Source organism: Clarias gariepinus, chromosome 3 (genome assembly GCF_024256425.1).
Source record: "Clarias gariepinus isolate MV-2021 ecotype Netherlands chromosome 3, CGAR_prim_01v2, whole genome shotgun sequence".
Classification (NCBI taxonomy): domain Eukaryota; kingdom Metazoa; phylum Chordata; class Actinopteri; order Siluriformes; family Clariidae; genus Clarias; species Clarias gariepinus.
Genome location: NC_071102.1, coordinates 28873236 through 28895870, shown reverse-complemented (window position 1 = coordinate 28895870; position 22635 = coordinate 28873236). Strand labels below are relative to the sequence as shown.

The window sequence follows — 22635 nt, the reverse complement described above, 5'->3', positions numbered from 1 at the left end:
GAGGAAACCCACAGACCATGCGGAGAACACGCAGACAGACTGGAGGCGATACTCAAACCCCAGCTCTGAATACGCGAGGCACGAGTGCTAAGCATGTTACCTAGAAATGGATAGAGGTTCGAGGGCCAAAACTCGACTTCCCATGAGGCTTTGCGAGGCTCCTTTCTAATCCTCCCCGGGGTGAGAGTATAGGAGGAGGGGTAGGAGGAGGGGTGGATGTCTGGAGTCTGCGGATCTACACACCGGTATGCGCTGTGTGGAGAGCCACAGCTCAGAAAGGCTCAGTGTGATCGCAGACTGGTGCTTTCTTTTTTTTATTATCGGAGACTGAAGGCAGAAGACTGTTTGTTGGGTTGGGGTGTTTGCGCATTGTGCGCGGTGTGCGTCGCTTCTGTGGAGCCGGCGCGTTCTGGAGTCGCGGGGTTTTGCCGATGATCGTTTGTGGGTGAGTGCTCTTTCTTCTGACTGTTACAGTAACACATGAGAAAGTTGCTGCAGAATAAACGTGCAGCACTGGCAGGAGAACCAGCACACGGGATCACGCGTGAGCTGAAAGTTGGCCGGTTTATGCGGGGTTGTGCCGCAGCGCAGCGCGTGAGGGAAGAGAGGAATGCGGGTCGCTACCGAGGAATCTCAAAATATTTACACATTTTCTGTATAAACACTGGTAGATCAAAGGAGAAATGTAACCGATTCATTCTTCGGTTTGGTTCTATGATGTCAGAGCACTTGTTGGCTTTTATGGCACCAGCTGGTGCGGCTTTAACTCCATCACACCAACTGGTGGCAGTTCCCAGCCTGCTCTCCACCACATTTCTCCTCATCTACATCTGAGGAGCATTTCATCTCAATACACTCAAAACACCAGCATTTAAGAGGACATGTTTTTTTTTTTTCTTGCATACTGTCTATATTTTGCTTTAATCTAGTGTAATGTAGGATGCAGTAAAAAAATAATAATAATAATAAGGGAAATAAATAGGTAGTCTTTGGTGGTTTAGTGGTTAACAGAATGGTCTCTCACATCCAAGGTTGTGGGTTTGAATCTTCCCACTTGTCTGTGTGTGTGTGTGTGGAGTTTGTATCTTCTCCCATGGGGTTCCACCCCGATACTCTGTTTTCTCCATCAGTTGAAAGGTATAGGATGTAGGCTGATTAAAGCTTTTCAATTTTTCTTTAATGTGTAATTCCGTGTGTGTGTGTGTGTGTGTGTGTGTGTGTGTGTGCGCGCGCATGTGTGCGCATGTGCTTCTGTGGTTTGCAAAAGGTTTCGGTCCCTGTCTTCCCCTTACAGCAATAAACACTGGTGTGAAGTCGGTAGGTGTACTGTAGCTGACCATCAGTTCCAATAATGATTTGAGATAAATAAAAAGTTTAAACCGTACCTTACTTTTTCACTTTTTAAGTGACAATAATATAACATCAAGCTTTACTCTAAAGTTTGGTATATTAAAAATGATCAGTTGATATAACAAGTTAAATTTAGTTGCCCAAATGACTTCCATATTAATCTTTAGAATTAATAAGTGATTGTCATTGGGCTCCAAGATTTATGTTGTAATGCACTTTTTCTTTTTATATTTGAACTACTTTTATTGATATGTTGGTTGATTTTCACTTTGGTCAACAATTTCATTACGTTACCCACAAAGCCACTCGTCTGCCTGCTGTTAGTCCTGCCAATGGTATCGGTTCTCCTCTACCTTAAGAGAATGATGCGGCAGCAGTTTAGCCTTGTATTCTGTCCAGCTCTCTTCACTCCTCATCCATACATTTGGCTCAGACAGACCAGCTTCCAAAGCTGCAATGTTCATTTTAATACTGTAATCATCATTGCACTCATCTGGCATAACATTGGAATTCTCATGAATACAACACACATGTTTGGGGGATGCACATATTTTCTAATAATTTGTTTAATGTGTTTCAGGGTGGTGGTTTCCTTTAAAGTGAATCTGAATAAGAATTCAGTCTTAAAGAAAAGAAGTGATATCATCTTTATCTTGGGGTGTTTTATATGATTTATGTTATCTGATACATACATTAGTGTGATTTGGATTTATTAAAAAAAATCACTAAGTAATTGTAAAGTATCAGAAGTAATTGACCACTTATTTGCAGGGTTTGAGTTGAAGAAGGGTCAATGAGAAATGCATTAGTCCTCGAAAAGGACAAAACTGATGTTTTTTTAAATATTTGATAATGTTAAACATCAAGGGAAAGTGTCTTGATCTTGAGTCAATTCAAATTTATAGAGAGAAATATAACATTATTAGGCCTATTTACGCATAAGTTTGGCTAATATTTTAAATGGAACGTTTTGTTTTGTTGGCAGATGCTAGATTTTGCTAGCGTTTATTTCTTAAAAGAAGCAAAAATTTGTAAACTTTACCTAGAAATAGACGTTGTTCCCATACAATTGGGATGTTGTAATCTTCTATTAAAAAAATTGACAATATTCAAGATGTCACCTGCAGTAAAGCAACATTGCTTTATATATGCACAGATAATATATTTGTAATTGTTTTATACAATATCAGAACTCTGTACCCTTTTCTGTGTGCAGATATCGATCACAAAAATAAGTCAACCCTGTACTTTGTTTTCAGTGAAAGGGAAGTTTCTGTAATATATATATATATATATAAAAACACTGTCCCCACTGATTTACACAAAATAAAGGAGGGACGCAAGAGCGTACCATCTTCCTGGTTTAAAAAAAGAACAGCAATCAACATTTAATAATTATCTCCTTTGCATTCTCAGATCTGCTGACTCTATCAAGCTATTTGTTTTTTAGTCAGTTTTTTCCTGCTTATCACGTACTTTCTATATTTAATGACATTTAGGAAAATCCTTGTTTTGCAATGTAAAGAAGGGCATCGTCTCCTCCTCACATAAAAGGAAGTATTAAAAAATAGATACTCCCAACCTGCCTGTCCTTTAACACCTTGCCTCTAAAATTATTCTTATATGTTACATTTTTACTATGGTACAGAACTCTGTACACTTTTCTGTTGTATGTACAATAGTTTACTATGATAAAATATGGTGCATTCCATAATGTACTTTAGTATTCCTGTATTACTTCAGACATTACAATAATAGGCACTATAGAACTTTATAGACTACTAAAGTAGGTAACATGGCACTTCAGTGGTACAATACCATAAACCTTGGTGGATACTGTGGTATAGTTACAGCTATAGTGTTAATATTATACATGTTTTCATTATGGTATTTTTTATTGTATCCTGGTACATAATACCATACTATAGTAAATGGCAGAATCATGTATCATAGTATAGTATAATACATGTACCGCTTTACGATGCAAATGGTACATGCATTTAGTATCACATCATTCTACCATTAGTATTAAATACATTGGTACCGTGGCAGAACCATGCACCATGGTGTGGTATACATACTATTTTAGCAAATAGGTACCATGGTACTGTCAAAAATACCATAGGAGCCATCGGACTACCATGATATAGTTACACCATGGTGCATGGTTCTGCCATGGTACCAGTGTATTTAATACTACTTACTACTTTAGCTACATCTCTGATGTATATGCAAGCCAGAGAATGAGAAACTGATTAGATATAGAAATAGAGGTCAGATTTGTTGACAGTTTTATTTATGTCTTGTTTGTTTCTTTTTTATAATTTTTTTATAAATAATAAGTCCAACGGGTTTATATTAATGCTTATTACGTTTTTCCTCTATAGTGAGACATCACAAGGGCTTGCATGGCAGAAGCTCTACTTGTACACTTATTTAACAAGGAGAAACATCTCTTGATTGACATGTTGATGGTTTCTGAAAGGAGGCATTTCTTTAACACTTATGAGAGGTGGCCCTAGTGTCGGAACTTTGTAACGTGTAGACAGTTTGTGTCTTATTAACCTCAGATGAAAAAAGATAAGCTGGTGGGGAAATGACTGTTTATAGCTATTATAATGTAAGTGACAACTGGAACTAAGTTGTCTTCACCATATATATAGCTATACATGCATTAGTGTGTTGTTCACTAATAACTAAGAATGATAATAGTCAGCAAACTGCTAAGGCATAAGAGGAATAGAACATTTTGCAATTTGCTTATGATGGAAAATAATAAACTTTAACTCTGTTAGTTAAGCTGTGGTTTTGACACACTGATGCGCCGCTGTGCCTAAGGGATTTGCACTGCACCTGTGTTTCTGGTGGGGAAAATCCACTTTGCAAATATTATTCACATTGCAAGGTTCGAACTACTAGACATGCAGTATTTAAAAGAAATTTAAATAGAAATGATTCCAAGGCCTTGTCCAAAATGTTCTCTACTGATCTAACATGGTCATTAAATTAAAGTCAGCATTAAAAAAAGACAGAAAAATAAAAGACAGAAATGAAACTGAAGGACTGACAATTTCAGCTCTGGTGTCAGCATTGCTCTGTGTTTAGCCTACGGAAATATTATTGTGTTTATTTCAAACTGCTGTGGTCATGCATCATGAAAAGAGCTACCACAGAACTTGTCTGCACTAACAAGCTTTAACCTCGATTACCTTTTCCATAACATGAACTAACCTTTAAACTTTGCATTGAAGCTGTTGGTAAATGTTGGTTTTATTTATTGTTTCATTTATGGGTTAATAAAGTCTAAAATAAGTCTGAAATGGCACCGTGTATCAGAAGGATTGTGGAAAATAAATTCCTTAACAGATGTTGGAATGTTGGAATAATAATGAATCACGATTAATGCTCTTAGACCGTATCCGTCTCGGAAGATATCAATCAAACTCCAATTTTGTTATTTGATAATATGTATAATAAGCATTTAAATTAATTTGGAGTGCCACACAAAATAAATGGGGGAAAAAACCTCGAGCTCATCACGTTCAGATTTGGCTCTAAACTCTGTTTAGGCTAATCCTCTGAGCAACCCATTTTATCTGTTTGTACAACTGATCAGCAGAAGGTTTTTGTCTTAAGCCCAGTTGTATTCAAATGTCTGCTTGCTTCTCAAGTTTTTCTTTAACAGAGCTTTAGAAGCTGCCAATGTGGGCTTTTGGCATGTAATTATGGATAGCTTGTTAAATGCACTAATGGATGCATGAATGGACATACCGTATATCGGCATTGCCCCGAACCTCGGTGCTGGCCTCTCTGTATGAGTGTGTAAGTGGGGATGAAATAGAACAGAGGAATAGAACATCAGAAGGGTGAAAGAATAAAGTCGTGACCTTTCAGAAAGACATGCTTCCTATTACTCAGTGAAAGCAGAGAACATCCAGGCTCCGGCAAATGTGTGAATGTTTGTTGAACTGCCTGATACCACAGTAGCTCAGGAAAAGGGAAGTACTCTAAAATATTGGAACTTTTGCCCTTCCTTTGCACCATTTGCATGACAATTATAGCATGGGGTTTTTAAATAAGTACAGACATTGTTCTATTGTAAATATAAGCTCGATTCAATTCACATAAAGGTTGTACACTTTAAGTATTAAAAGGAACCGTGTGCTGTTTAAGAGATCGACAGGAAAGGGTTGGTAAATGTTGGTCACATGCTGTATGTTTTTCCGCACATTTACCATGGCACTGGTTTTACACCACATGCACTTCCTGACATAGCCAGTCCATTTTTATCCAGACTTGAGACTGGCACTGAGAATCCCCTGCAACGTAGTGGCTGGTTCTGTGGCTTTGGGAGTTGAACTGGGAATCGGACCCAGGCGTTCCACATGGCAAAGAAGCCTAAATGTAAATGTGAAACAAGTTAATATAAAAACGTCTGGTGTGCATGGTCTATCAAAGATTAAAAAGATACAGGTTTAACCTTAAACATAATTAAGCACTATTACACGAGAGGTGTTATACTGAATATCAGCGTGGCTGTGATGTGGCCGCGACTGTCAAAGCTGGTGAAAGTCTGTTAGCGACCAACAGTTAGTGTAATTGTTAAAAGACCTGTGATTCAGAGATGTACTGATTCATTCATTTATATACTGAAACGTCCCAGTGCTGTTATGCTCTACCATCATTACTCGTGGAATACCTTTCTTTTAATCAGATTTACTCATTTGTAACTGTTATATAATATAGTTGTAACATTTTGTCACATTGTAACTCAGTGCTTTTTGCTCACATTTGTGATCCTTATTTTTCCTGTCGAATCTGGACTTCGCAGCACAAATGCGAAACCAGATTTTGCCTTATCAGACTTATCAGTGGCTATATTAAAAAAGCTCTTCACACAGCAGACGGCTCTTTGCTCTGCCTTTCTGCTTCACGGATAAAAGGTCAGCATTCCGCCCAGCACAGCTTTGCACAGCGCAGCAGATAAAAAATGACTTTCATTTCATTTCTTACACCCATTTTTTTTTTTTTTGACTTGGTAGCAACCAAGTTTGTGTTGGCAAATGTGGGAATTGTTGACCGAAGCTGATGCAATGTTCACTTCCCCACCTCAGGTTTTTTTTATAGGCTTCTCAAGGTTGAGCTCTCTTGCTGCTTCGCCTATAACTGACTGCAGAGTAAGCAGTGTATACTGTATGTATATGCTTTGAAAAGAAGTTAAAGATTTTTCTTTTTTACAGTGCATATTTCCCAATATACAATAACTGCAAAAACATTCCAAACGCTTTCGTACTATTTGAAGGCTGCTACAACCCCCAAGGTTATTAGATGAAACATTGATTCTATCATTATGGGCGCACTTTTAAAACCCTCTCTAAATAATTGACCCTTGCTAGATTGATTTTTCATTTCCTCTGAAAATTGGACTGTTCTCCTATTTCCAAAGGCCACCGAGTGTTGATGGCTTTGAAGCAGTAATGGTCGCTGTACAAGGCAATGTCATCTGCTCAGGTGTCCTCTTTAAGAAACGTATTGATGTAAATATTTATGATAGAAAAAGGTTTGTCTTTACGACTTGGTCAAGATTACTCGAGTACCAGGAGAGATATGATCAACTGAAACAACCAGCACCGTATACAGTATTTAAAGCAATACATTTACATTTACATTTACATTTAGGCATTTGGCAGACGCTCTTATCCAGAGCGACTTACAAAAAGTGCTTTAATGTTTACAACATTGGATACATACTCAATACAGGAAGGGAACAAGCGCAAATAAATTTCCATAACGGACTGCACGGTCCAGTTTAGAATATCCCACCTGATTGGAACAATGGCATCATTTAAAGCCATACTGTGATAAGATCTCATCAGTGTACGGATATTAGGTTGACATGTATTGTATGATATTTCCATTAAAGTGAAGTGAATGCATCTTCCCATGAGGAAGTGGGTAGTGAGTCGAAACGGTTCATTTAACTTTCATTAAATGCTTTCGAAACTCTAATTAATTCATTAACTAAGTTAAATCTCTGTGCATGTCAAAGAGAGAGCATATTGAACAATTCACTCTTTTGTATAAAATGTTGTGCAGTAAATTCCATAAATAACATAATGTATTTTATTGTATACTTCAAGCAATGTAGAATGAATTTGTAAAACCAAAACTCAATGAACTTTTCACATATTTTTTTATTAGCAAAGGCCAACATTTAAATAATATCATTCAAACAGATGTCAGCTATTTAGCCTTTTTTTTTTAAAGCGAATGCCTTTAATTATCTGCCTGGCATTTCAGAGTTCATTGTCCTCTCTGTGATACATGTGTTTGACTTTACAGCATGATCACTAGGTCAGCTGGATGTTTCTAACATCCTGAAGTAATTTGTTACAAGGTTTACACCATTCGCCACACAAGTGTAGTAAATCTGCAAAGGCGTGCTTGATGTCCGACATTTGCTTCTTTATTTCTTTGCTGGAGCTTCATGACCATTTGTGCTAAATGATTTCTTGACCGTTTGGAACTACTTCAGTGTGTTGAAGTGAATTTTTGGAACTGAGGAGGTGTGGGAGCTCGACTGCTTTTGTGGTGCCAACAATATGAAAAGAGTACCATTTGATTTATACTTGAGAGCTCAGCACTGATATCATGGGAAGAAGATATATATATATATATATATATATATATATATATATATATATATATATATATGCATCGTACATTAAAGTTTTAAATGACCAAAATAGAAACATTAACAATTTACTTAATTCACTTCTGTATTAAAGAAATTTAGTCTTATAAAAAATTTTTTACAACGTTATCTTAAAAAGATGTTAGATGGTTAATGTTTTTATATTTCACTAGATCAAGTTCTGCTCGGGACCTTTTCTGAAAAAGATACCCCAAGTTGTCGTGTTCGACATACTGTATAAACACTAAACTTCGCCTGAAGGTGGAAATCACTACCTTACACTATCATTATAATTTTAATGGAACTGTGGATTTTTTATAAATTGGTTCAAGAACCACGGGTTAGGATACTGAATTGAACCTTTTTTTGCTAGTGTAGGTAGGGTCCAACCAGAGGTGTAGTGCTATTTGTTTAAGTACTGCAGTGCACAAGAGACATGCGTGTTATGCATAGTCAGATAATAATCACATTAATTTTTACCTTTTTAAATATTTAGCTGTTCCAAAACATAAAGAATATTCCGCCTCCATTTTATTGGTTAAATAAATAAAACGGTATACTGCTCTGCGCTGATGAAAGACTATCGGCAAATTTTTTTAGGTGTCATGATTTCTTACGTGTTACTCAGTGTAAGAGTTTATATTGTGAGTGAATCAACACACCTTACATTTTTAGACCATTCCTTTTGTTTTTATATCAGTACTCTAGTGTGACATACCCTTTACTGATTGGACCATAAAGCACTTCGAAAAATGTATATTAATTCCAACCAGATTATGTGTATATTATTCCTCCTCAATTACAAAAAATGTGACAGAACTGACAGAATGTAATTCTGGTGTGTAAAAAAAAAAAAAAAAAAAAATCAGAATGAATATTTCACTGTCTCTCACTCACTCTGTACTGCTTATCCTGCACAATGTCGCAGGAGGCCTGGAACCTATCCCAGGAGATTTGGGGCACAAGGCAGGGTATATCCTGGATGAAGTGCCAGTTCATTGCAGGGCACGTGCACACACACACACACACACACACACACACACATTTACACACACTCGCGCACACACACTTGCACACTTTAGGCGATTTGGAAATGCCAATTAGTCTATCTGCATGTCTTTGGACAGTGGAAGGAAACCAGCGTACCCAGAGGAAACATGGGAAGAACAGTCAATCTCCAACCACACAGTCCCAAAGATGGGTGTTAAACCTTCAACTCTAAGGCCACAGTGTTAATCATTACATCACCTTGCTGCTGGATGAAGAGAGATTGTATATGGGGGAAATATGGTCACACCCCACTAACACCTGGGCATTTAGGCATTTATACACATGACAAGTAATTATACTTTGCATTAATTTGCCAAAAGGCGTAAGCCTCAGTGACCCTATCTACAACATTGAAAAGGTTTCATGGCTTTAAAACCCCTTGAATTAAAGAAGCTTGTCTTAGTAGCACTAAATTCATCAGTCCAGCCTTTACGCTAAAGATTAGTAGTAATTTAGTCACCTACATGATTAATGATCTTCATTGACATGAAAGCAGAAAGAGTGACAAACCCATGCACAGTCATTATTACAAAAAAAATGATGTAATGCTGAAAATTTTCTCTTGATTCCTCTAACCAATATTTTACTTCAAATGACTCAAGACTCTGATACAGTAAAGAATGTTGATTCACAACTTCTCCCTGTTAGTTTCAGGTCTGGCAGTCAGACCCGGTTGCCCAGACATACAGTACAGCAGGTCTGATCTTGCCTGCTAGAGCACACTCTCTTATCAACAACGGGCACATAGCAATTTTCTCAGGACAACACAGATGTGACTTGGCTGATTGGCTGTTATTTTGTTGGCTGCACAAATAAGAAATATGTGCTCGAGAGTAGACAGAGTGTGAAATCTTTAAAATAAACAGAGCGAATGCGATTAAAGCAAATTGGAAGAGTGATGAAGGGAAATTGGAGGCTTTGTGGGAGGGTGGTTATCTCTTGACACACTCGCCCTGCGTGTCATTAGCCTTGGTTTGGTGGATGCCTGGCCGTTTCCAGTAATCCAGCACACGCTGTGTAGCATTACAAAGACCCAGACAATAATTTAGAGGGATAATTCAGTTTGGGTGTGACTGCGGTATGTCCCTATCCTTTCCCAGTAATAAAATAGGGACTTTCCTCATGAATATAAAGATTATTATGTGAAATTATTCTAATGTTCTTATACAGGACAACTCGTTTAAAATGAGTATCATAATTAAAAATATTTATTTCTAAAAATATATATTTTTTTAATCCATAAATTCAGCTAATGTCGAAGTTTTTTTTTCTTTTCTTGTATAGCATCAAGCTGTCTTCAACATATCTACAGCTATTACGTTAGGAAAAGCTGAACTTTACAACTGTAATCTAAGATTTTTAAATCTTCTATTTTTTGGCAGCTATCAATAAAATATCTTAAGAGAAAAAAAGCGAGAGTCTCCTTCGTACTGCTCAGGCTTTAAAAGCTAATTAAAATAAAAAATAATTATAAATAAATAAATAGTCTTGACCAGAAATGTACAATCTTTCTGGACAAGGTGGCATCTCTAATTGCTTGTCAATCAAGTCGCGCACAGCTCTTGCACTAACATTTATATAACATTTTATTAAATTGCACCACCAAGCAATTTGGCAATGTGACTTTGAAGACACTGAAAAAGAGCTGATAAAATTACTGACTATACCTTTAAGCAGGGTGGGCTGAAGGCTCCCCAGAGAGTCTTCTCACAGGCGCTATTCTACCTCTTGATATCATTTTTGATAATACAGACAGACAGCCTGCTTCCTTCCTTATAAGAGTTAAATCACAACCAATGAGTAAATGTGGAAGATGCCTGGGTTATAATTGAGGGTCATGTCAGATGGTCCTGTGCACACAATGCTGAGGAACATCATTGCCCCCACACACACACACACATTCAAAGATGTCAGACAGAAACTCACGAGGTTGGGTTTTTAATACTCTGAACTAAAAGATGTATGAATGAAACTGATCAGGTGAGAAGTGTAATGATCGGGCAAGTTGTCCTTATCGATTGGGAGCACCGTAGAGCTTTATGCATTTCTCTCCCTAAGGCCTGCAGCTAACACTTACACACTCTGGTAACCACAGTCTTGCACAAGTCTGGTTTCTTGAAAAAGAGCATGTGTGAGGATTTTTCATAGTGTCCCCCTTGCATGCTCTAAACTTTTCAAAATTACGCTGGCCCTCCCTCTTCCTGTTCCTCATACGTCTTTAGGAAATGGGGTTTGTTATCTAGAAAGGGCATATTAAGAAAATGCCTGGGGAAAAAAAGCTACTAAACAAAGGGGCTGTCATGTTGCTATGCATTTGCTTAGCTTTTTTCACATGGCATTGAGTGAGAAGTAAACAAGAATAACCATTGGTTTTATACTGAAAGCCATAACAAAAAATAGGAAAAAAAAGTTCAACCTAGCTCACACCATATGGTCATAGTATGGTTACATTCATTCACCTTTATCCAGTTGTTTGAGGTATTTTTATATGATGTCATGCAATTTGAGGAAATAAAAGAGCTGAGTCCTCCTTTGAAGGTGAAAGAAAGCTGGCGAGTAATTATAAATGTAGACTACCTCATGTACACATCCCCTAAAACCACACAAATACAAATACAAAACCACATTCCACAAACACTGCTTGATGGAACCATAAGGCCTGGCTACAGAAAGCTTCGTCAATCTGATGATGGCACCATAATGAAAGCCAATCTCATCAGCGGTGAGCTCTCATCTTGTTCTCTCTCCTCCATCTCAAAGCAGGCCAGAAACAGGAGAGCTGCACCGACGTGAAATAATGTGATTAGAACCCATTACGGCTGTTTATTTTATCCACCGTATTTTGTGTCAGGCCTTTTTAGGCTGTTGACCAACATTTATCTGGCAAGGACATTAACCCAGGCTCCAAAGACTTCAGTATTATGAAGCGTTGAGTACATTCGAGGTTGGTGATGCGCCAAGAAAGAGCGCCCAGGCTTGGACAATGACTCCGAGATCAACTAAGGACATGATTTGAATGGCAAAGACTCTGGGTTTGAGTTGGAACCCTACAAGAAAGGAGAGAAGGAATATAGCTATTGTATAGTATTTAAAAAAAAACCTTTAAAATGGTAAAACAAAAGACAAGCACCAAAGCAAATTAAAAAAAAAAAAAAAGAGGAAGCTTTGGTGAGAAGGGCCAGCAAAAACATATATGTACGTAGTTTAGAGCCTGCATGTAGCTGTCAGTCTGCTCTTGATAATGCTTGGATTTACGACCTAAGCATTACAAATGCGGATCACTTGGGTTTTATTGATCAATTGCTCCAGAGTCCTGAGTCGTTCTTTAGTTCTTTTGACTAGAGATACAGGTTTTGTTTAATGTTTTATAATTAGGTAACATTAACAAGTGGAAGACTAAAAATCTCCCACAATGACTACATATACATAATCATATGTAAACTATTTTTTTTATGACTTTAATGTAGAGCATAGTTACAGGGTGTAATATAATGTCTTGGATCATTATAGTTGTAGAAATATATATATTTGGAGCTTTAGTGTTCATGCTGATCATCTTGACACCCGCTGCTTCATAGTCATTATTACTATAATTACAGCCACTGCTTTCTATCCTGTTATTATTATGTCCTCTCAACACCAAAAATAAGCAGCTATGCCCAGGGAACGGCATAACATAAAAGAGAGAATATGAACCCGTATGATTATGCGAATAAGAGGCATATCATTCTTTTGTTCTCCTTCAGAATCATTTCTCCCAGTGAAGCTGCTGTTTGTCAGTGAGTGTGCATTGGGGCTTAATAAAACCTATTCTTTTTTCTAGGGCTCTCACAAACCCACTTGTCTGCCTGACTCTGATAGACATGCAGGGCCTGGAGGACTGCAGTCGTCTGTCTCTGGCTGCCTCGTTAGAATAGAAACTGCCTCAGCGTCTTTTTAAGTTAAGGGGAAAAGATGCTCTCTAGAGCAATTCCTCAGGATTTTTAATCATTTTAAAATTTTAGTCTGGGAGAAAGATATCTTAGAGTTCAGACTGGAAGCAAATGAACATTTTTTTTTTTTTTAGTCAGCTGAGCTAGCTGGAAGAGGTGGCGTCTTGTAGGAACTGCTGATCTCAGCTCAAGGAGTTAGAGCAGAAGGAAGTGAAAAATTAGAGGTGAAAAAACTTGGTGAGAAATAAGTGGCACAACTGGCCTGATGCATCACTGCTAAACAGCAGCAACCAATGTCTTTAGGTCTCCCAGGAGTACAGAAGCGTGTAATTGCCTTGTTTTTTTTTTTTTTTTTTTCAGCATAGCTAAGGATTTAGACATGATACAACTGAACAGATGAAGGTCTTACTCATAGACCTAATAGTGGTGGCATGGCAGTGCTGGGATGTGATCTTCCAATCAGCAGTATGTGCACTAACGTCAGAATTTTGAGTTTGTGTATGCAGCATGCACTGCAAAAATAGGCATATGGAAATTACATGCACAAACTAGGCATTAAGACAGAGCATGATAGTCAGAGTGGCACTTTGAGTAAGTGTGTGTGTGTGTGTGTGTGTGTGTGTGTTTGTGTGTGTGTGTTGGGTGTAGACATGTGGCAACAGATGGAGAACAAATGGTGGTAGTGTGGTAGGAAGACTAGGCAGGGTATAGGGATAGACCTTGAAATTTAGATCAGGAGGAAATGAAAAATGCAGAAAGCGTCACCAGTAACAGTATTGTGAAATATATGCAGAACAAATGTCTCTTGCTAATGGAAATATAATTGAAAGTAGTAATGTTTAAGGCTGGTCGTAAAGGTGAACTTTTCAACTATAATCTGTGATCTGGTTCAAATCAGTATTGCCATTTGTTTATTAGGTTATCTGATCGCTGTGATTTATAAAAAAGAATAAATAGATATAACTAGATATAAATAGATATAAATAAATATAATATGCATCCCTGTGATGAGTATTGAGGTGGTGGACCTGCGTATTTTCCTTACGAGATAACCGAAGCCTCTTCTTGTTTTAGTTTGTTCTGTTTTTAATACTGGTATTTACAGTAAAACAGAGAAAAAGGGAAGCTGTTAAATAGTTCTGTTATATATTAAATTTCTGGGAAACTGTACTGGGCATGTTTTCAGTGTTACATGGATGGCAGATGTGCATAATATTTATACATAATTTGCATGCGGTTTGTGAGTGCAGTCAATCGTACGTACGTTAGTAAGCTCACGCTGGCTTGATGGCTTGATCTGGATACTTGGTTTCAGTTGTTTGGTTGAATTGGTTGATTTGTGTTGTTAAGTTGGGTGTAATTTTACATTTTGGCGTTTGGCAGACGCCCATCCAGAGCGACTTACATTTCATCTCGTTATACATTTGAGCAGTTAAGGACCTTGCCCAAGGGCTCAACAGTGGCAAACTTGGTGGTTGTGAGGTTTGATTTGGTTGAGTTGGGTTTTGGTTAGAATGGTTGTTGATCTTGATTGTCTGTTTAGTAGAATTGTTTCTAGGGTTGTTTGGTTTAATGATTTTGTTTAAGTTAGTTTGTTTTGAGTGGTTCACGCAGTTAGTTAGTTTATTAGTTTTTGGTTGAGTGGTTTGGTTAGTTGAGTTAGTTTGATTGACTTCATGTTTGGCTGGTTTGATTTGGTACATTTGTTGATTTGCATGAAGAATGATGTACAGTATTTACTATAAATTCAAAAATAAATAAAGCTACAGCTAATTCTTTACAATCCCCTCTCCATGGATTCTGTGGCAATACAAATACCATTGTGGCTTTAATAAAGATAAGATAATAAAAAATAAAGTTCAACATATTACCAGGAGAGAGCAACACTGCGATCTACTGTACATGTGACTGCTATGTTACTTCCCAGTTGTTTCAGCCACTCAAGCATCAATGAGCAGAAATAATTGACACAGAAGCTCTCAGAGTGTGCAATTTGGGCTAAAATCCCAGTGAGACCCTCACAGCAGAGTGAATAGCACATAGTCATCGCAGATGCCGGTTATCATTACAAAAATCAGCATGTGGGTGGACGATTATGGGCTTTGACTGGAGCAGAGGTCTCTGGTTCGGGAAGGGCCAAAGGTCCAGTGAAATAACTGGTTTATTTTTTTTTAGAGAAAAACTTCCTGTTCATGTAGTCATCTGACCAGGCTGTCTGTAGTGGTGATTGCATCTTGTGGTTGTACAATCATCCCTGAGCTATGGACAGACATTTTTAAGCCATCTGGATTCTGGGCCTCAAAAAGCAACACTGAGTGTAGTCAAGCCCACAATATGCATAGCTGCTTTCATATTGATTCTGACCAAGGAAAAGGAATTGAAACATAGTTTCTTTGAATTCTTATTAAAGATGGGATGTGTGGTTAGAATAGTTCCCAGTTGAGAATTGGCCAGGAATTGCTGTTCCTAAATGATTTGTTTTTAAATTTTGATCTCTATGGATTCTGTTTCAACCGAAATATTTCTACTTGGGGTTCAAGTTTATGGAGATTAAGGATTAGTGTCAGAATACATTTTGGGTAACATTGTTTGAAGCTGCGATCTTAAAACCTTTGGGTGGGAGTTTTTATGCAGTGACTTTGAACTTCCAAGAACTTCAATCGTTGCCAGTGTATGTAAGACTGAGATTCCTATAGCACAGCTATCCAAGAGAAGATACAATGGTTGATGAATTTCTTTGTATTTCATTTCAGTTTTTAAGCTCCCATGTTTTACTTTTAGTTATGTAATGTAAGTGTATTAAACATTCTTTAATTTAGTTTTTGTCTGACCGACCAAAGCGATATGTGAATATTAGCACTGTATATGTACAGTATTAGCTTTGTAATTACATACAGTATACAGGGCTGTGCAATAGCCTTGAGCCACCCCTATTTCTTCATATTGAATTGAATGAAATGAAATTACATTATATGAATTAAATTTAATAAACAGGAACAAATGTTTTACTGTGACAGGCAGCAAAATAATAAAATTTTAAAAACTGGTTGTTTATGTAGCAACCTCATTTCCCCTCTCGTCTGTTCCAACCACTCAAGATCACCAGTATACTAATCAAAGGCCTGATCATTTGTCATCATCTGCATCAGTTTCTTACTGGTTCATGCCTTAAGTTAGATGTTTTTATGCTTAAATGATTCATAGGTTACTGTGTGGTTCAATGAACAAAAACATTTCTCCGAAAGCGCTCAGGTACAGGGACTGAACTGAAAATGAGAGCCTAAACTTTGCCAAAAATGAGAGCCAAAAAAAAAAAAAAATTCAGGAAGCCTGGAAAACTATCTCTTAAGACTACATTAAAAATACAAGAAAGTCTGGCTCTTTGGAAGCGAATGTGAAGAAATGAGGGGTGACTCAAGGTCACTTTTGCTCAGTAGTGCACATATTATGTAAAGTACATGTTACAATTTATTAGTTGATTTTTTATAAGAGACATTTAACAGAGTCGCACTTTATTTCTGGCTGACTCTAATGTTTAGTTTTTGTAGGAGAGAGCTTTCATAGCCTGCTCTTAGAATAAGCACGAACATGGAATACACTATTAGCAACCTGTCATGAAAAAGGGTTCACACTAATTCCTAACTGTCAGAAACATAGTGTGAAAATGTGAAAAAAAAAAACTTGCATGCTACCTTTTCTTCGGTTTGGTGAGAAACTTGTATTTGCAAGCTATCCTAGTAATATTGCTGTTGAAAGGAGTGGTAAGAATTACAGATTTCATGCTCGACTTTCCACTGATGTGGACACGCCGTGGTTATTTTGAGTTCTTCTCACCTCTTCTTGCTGTGAGAATAGTTATTATGAGTTAATGTCAGTGCACACTTCCTCTGGCAGGTTTGGGTCAGGAGATTTCTCGCTGTTTATTACTTGTCTTAAATGATTAAGTGTCTTCATGACCGTAGTCATTTTCCAGAGTCTGAAGGTTGTACAATAAGTAATGTGATTGTGCAGAACTGATCTGAAGCAGTGCAGGCTCTGTGGTTAAGATTCTGTGCTAGGGTTCCAGTTACAGGATATTTTTTAGAGTTCACTACAGAATAGTTGCATTCAACTGCTTAGCTGTATGCTTGGGTTAAATATTTCGCTTTTAAGAAGCTTTGGATCAGATGTCCACCACAAATGTAACTTGGCTGGTGCCTGTGTCTAGTTTGTGGGCAAGAGTTTACCAAAATAAGTGAAATTTCTAGACATAACAACCCCAGCGTTATGACTCACCTCTGATTAATGCTAAATTGTTTGTTTGGTTCAATACACATGCGCTAAGAGGTAGAGAAAAGCAGATGTTTGTGCATCAGTTATTAAAGTGCACTCTGTTTAGCTTAGAATGACTCCAGGATTATAAAGGAATGTGCATATAACCTTGTGGAACATAACCGTTAGGCAGTATACTGATTTTATCCAGAGCTGAATTTTAACTAGGGCAAAAGTTTTTTTTTAGTTTTTTTTCCTCTGTTCCCACATTATCCGTTTCCTCTAAGGAGATAAAGCAATAAGAGATGCACAATGGCAGACGTGCAACATTTTAGCTGTTAATTCATGTCATTGATGCACCTCTTTAAGTCACGTGTATGCAATCACGTTATTATACACACTTTTTAATTTTAAGCCAATGTGTTCAGATTCGTTTGCCGAGTTTGCATTTTTTTGCAATGACCCCATAGATCAGTCGAGTTTCTCCATGCTGTTTGTTACTTGTTCTAAATTAGGTGTTTTCAGGACTATAATTATTCTTAATAGTATCAAGGATGGACTGTTGTATTGTTTTCGGACCTCCATTGTGTTAGAATAAGTGATTCTGCAGAGCTCTGCTAATGCAGTGTTGGAGCTGTGGTTAAGATTCCGGGTTATTGATGGTCTTAACAGATTCCTAATGATGAATCTGTATGTTTTGTGCAGAAGTGAAGAGTATCTGGTGCAGAAGTGAGGCATTTCATGTGCAGAAGTGAGGCGTGTCTGCTGAACCGAATACTGCCAGCTGTGGCACTTTCACGTCTGTCTTTTTCTGTCCCTTGTTTCCACGGAAACGTGGAAAATCTTGCTCAGCAGGAGGCTAGCTCCCTCCCTCTCTCTCTCTCTCTCTCACTCTCACAAACTCTCACACTCATTTCAAAGGAACCATCATCAAAGCACTCCCTCGATACTTGTTGCAGCAGTAGGTTTTTACTGCCTATCCAGCAGACACACTTCACCTGGTTGGGATTAAATCACCTCCCAATTAGCTTTGTGCACGACTTCCCCACAGTCATCTGATATGTACATAGCACATATGGTTTTGAAAATCACTGTTGCAGGTAAACAACACTTAACTTGTACTACTATAAAACTGCATGGTATAGGTCACACTACCGTGTAACATTCATGCATGTGGTTCTCTTATTGAATATTAAAAGCAACATTCTTAGAAACACTTATACAGCATTGTTAGTTCCTGTCTACTGATTTATATAGATAAACTAATTATAATAAAAACAATGCTAATAATAATTCTGGTTATATAGGAAGTTTTTTTTGCATGCACTGTTTAACCTGTAGGAACAGAAACTGAATAATTATGGTTACATGAGAAAAAAGGAGAAATTTTTAGTTCTCTCTTTAGAAACAGCTGTTTATTCATTTGTTCTAAAAACTTTCTGATAAAGATCTTCAATGACTGCTGTTTTGTTTTTTTGTTTTTTTGCATTATTTATATTGCATGTGGGTTTGAAATGGCTTGTGCCATTAGGTGCATTTACATGATCCCTAATATTAATAATGGGAATAATAGCCTATCAGAATGACTTTTCATTTAGAATAAGAGGTCTGGTGATAATCAGTTTAATATTAGCCATACGTAGACTGTACACACTACATCTGATTGTTTCTCACTTGAAATAATAAAAATGGTTGAAATAAAAATAAATATTTATTATTCATTTTGATGTTACCCCCACATTAAAATGAACTTTCATGCATGTGGTTACCTTTGACCCATGTAGGGGTAACATTAGGTGACTTTTGCAAGTTTTCAGGAAGGATTTTTTGGCTTCCATTTACAGTATGATTGGTAAACTTAATGAGAACAAACAACTTTATTTTAGACTTTCATCCATTGTGTCTCTGGCCTATTTCTATAAGGAAAGGGCACTGATTAGCCCACTGTCACATCTAACCAATCATTTATTCATAAGGTAGAAGGTGTTGAAATTTTCTCGAAAAAGATGAGAAGCCTAACTTAATGCCAAAGTTGGAGAAAAATACTTCTTAATATTCTTGTTATATTTCCGGCAGATTAAACACTTTACAGCAGACAGGACTATTTTGCGCATGTCCAAAAACTTATATTCTTATCAGATGCTTTGAGCATGTAAACACACATCTATTTGATCAGCATCCATGAGTTAAGTTTGAATTTGTCATCAAATTATTATTTCAATTGGATTGAAAAAACATATTGTCCATGTAAACATAGTTAGTGTTGTAAATTACAGATAATTTGTTACACAACATCATTCTTTTTATTTAAAAAATTGCACATTTGCTTTTTTTTTTGCTAATATACTTAGACATCTGGCAATGCTTCATAATTACATTTCACACCTGTTATAATAGGAAATAAAACTATCATGATAGGAAAATTAATTTTGCCCCAAGACTGTATTGCTGACCATAATCAGAAATTGTAATTTGATCATCAGCTGAGACATTTTTTTTCTTTGAGCATCTTTCACATCGAAACATTTGGCAATCCCTTAAAGCTGCCATGTGACAGGATCCACATTCTCACAATACTGCTGGGACTGCTGAACGACGTTCCAGCTCCTATTCCTGTCCTGCTCTCAGGAGAAATCCTTTGAGATCTGGAAGACTGCCCGGGCAAAGACCGGGGCTTCCTGTGATCTTCCCTCTGTCCAGTTTATTTAAATTTCTTGTTGAAGCCTGAGAGTTTAAAATAAACCGTGTGAGAGCTGCTGAAGGAAACCCAACTGCAAGAATGTGCTTTTGAGACGATGATTTAATCAAATGACCTCATGACCGCTGTGTGGACAGGAAACACTCTGCGAGGAACATCTATCGTGCTGTTTGTCTTTATGAGTCCAACTCCCCAGTGAATTCTAATGGCGGAATATACAGAGCAGAGCAGCTGAGCTTTTTATGTATGGAATTGAATCAATACAACTGTTAAAAGGGCTGTTGGCTTGAACATACTGTTTACATGTATGCATGTGTGTTTAGACTAGATTTTACTAGTGGTGCTTTTCCAAGGTTTTAGCTTATATAGTTCTATCCCGAAGTTGTTCTTAGATGATGAAGAAAATGTATTCATCCTTATAAGGTACCTTTTTTATTTTTAATGGAACTGATTTTGCATATTATCCTATATGTACCTTTCTAATCATGATATGATTTGCACATTAATGGATTTGTCTATGTCTATGTTTAACCTGCTTATCGCACTAATCAGGTTATTCACCACATGTAGTATAATACCATTGTTGTTTTCTTTTAGAATTTTTAGTAGATTGCTAATTCTTTTTGTACATAAACACTAGTGCATAACCAGAGAGAAAAAAACTTGATCTAACTTTGCTGAGATAAAACAAGGAAGGATATTAATCCATTAATGCATTCTATGAATTGTGGAATTGGGTTAGAGGATAGATAGAGGGCTGAAATTTTGCGCAGCTTTTGCTTTGTGCCAGACCCCCAGCTTTTAAGGATCACCAAGTTAGATAAACTCATGGGAAACAAAACAATGAAACCCTTCTTTAGGATGTTAATCACAGCCAGAAAGTCTCATGGCATGGAAGGCAGAAAGCCGAGACTTGACTTGACGGATTGTTTTGGAATTTAATAAGGTTTGTCCAGAACCCATATATTTCCATGGTTTCCTCCAGTTTATCTGGTTTCTCCCCCACTGTCCAAAAATATCCTGGTAGAACTGATAAAATTAAAGGGAGGGGTAGCTCTGGAGAGAAGGTCATGGGTTCAAACCCCAGCATTACCAAGCTCTCAACCACAACCGCTCAGATGAGATAATAAGATAAATGTAAGTAGCTCAAGATAAGGGTGTCCATCCAATGCCATAAATGTAAATGGTGGGTTGAATGGCTTTGCATGGTGCTCTGAAATAGACAATGGACAATCGTTCCACTCAAAGTGTATTCTCACCTGCTTCAAATATTTGTACATTCTTGTGCGGGAGATTGCCCGCTCTTCAAATGCAATTTGTGTCTTTCCTTTTTTATATCTCATCTTTAACAAGGCCCTCAAAAAAATTTTTATTTTTGAGACTACATCCTCAGTGTAGACTAGTTTTTGCCATTCCCAAGACAGATGAGTGTGTGATGGCCATCATAGACATATTCTGAGAGAATTATTGATGACCCAGTGGACGATTTAGGAGACGCATGAAAAATTGCTCCCGCTAACACCGCTGGCGGTTTATCATATTGCCTTGTAACGACTCTGAAATTTTAGGTTGAGCTCAAATTACAGTCTTGATAGAGTGATCAGGCGCTCAGCCAGACAGTTATGATGGGCTTATATGTCAGTGTCAAAGTAAAGAGGAAAGGATGTATGTTTGTCTGCATGATGTTGTTTTCCCACCACTGCGTTAAGTTGAATGTGAGTCATGTCAAGGTGGTCGATTGAGAAGTAATTGCTGCTAATGCAGGGATGTTTTCTCCAGTCCAAACATGCAGGTAGATGGAGACCCTATTTTATTCTGAATGATTTTTCTAGTTAGGGTTGCTGTGTAAGCCGTGGCTGAGTTCAAGCTTTGCCTGCAGTCATCCCTGCCCTCACTACTTGATAATATATTCTGGTGCTCACCCACGGCTGTGTGGCAGGCAGGTTTTTAATTGGTTCATTTCTATTCTGATACCAGATGTCTAGCAACTGAGGAAAAGGGAATGACTCCATTTTAGTGGTTTACAGCAGTTCTGTTTATGCACTTGTTCTTCAGGCTTGAATGATGTTGCAATATATTAACATCATGATATTATGATATACTTATTAGAATATCAGTACTGTAACTAATTTGCATCGAGTCATCTAGTCATTTGCATATGTCATGCAATTTTTGTATATATTTTTTAAACAATAAAATTTTCCAGGTTCTTTGGTCGTTTTCTTTGTATTTATCATGCACAAGTGTTAGACGTATATCCACGTAAGCCACCGTACCATTTATTAAACCCTTTAGCTTTTGTCATGATGTAGCCATCCTGCCTCCATGTTTTAAAATGAGGTTATTTTCAGATACATAATAAAAGATGGAAAGGAAAATAGGAGAGAGGGATATCCAAACAGAAACACTTCCCAGAGGAGGGCCTGTAATAAATGGGTTTACTGGAAAGGTCATAGTAAGCATCAGCTATGCAGGAACACTCCCTCTAAACACACAAGCACATACACACACATCACACATTCACATACTGTACACACACTCCTTATTCCTCCGACACACCCCTATCCCCTTTTCCCAAACCAAATCAATCAGGCATGGGGGAGAGTTGCACTACCCCCATCCTTCCACTCACCTCATCTGAAATCAGATAAATCAACCAT

At 37.4% G+C, this 22635-nt stretch overlaps 1 protein-coding gene across 1 annotated transcript in view; it reads left to right on the top strand.

The window, feature by feature from the left end:
- Positions 1-331: 331 nt before the first annotated feature.
- The window catches only part of pag1 (phosphoprotein membrane anchor with glycosphingolipid microdomains 1), a 56775-nt gene continuing 34471 nt past the window's right edge, over positions 332-22635 (top strand). Inside the window, exon 1 of the mRNA XM_053492229.1 lies at positions 332-445. The gene's annotated coding sequence lies outside the window, so the exon portion shown is untranslated. The remainder of the gene's footprint in view (positions 446-22635) is intronic.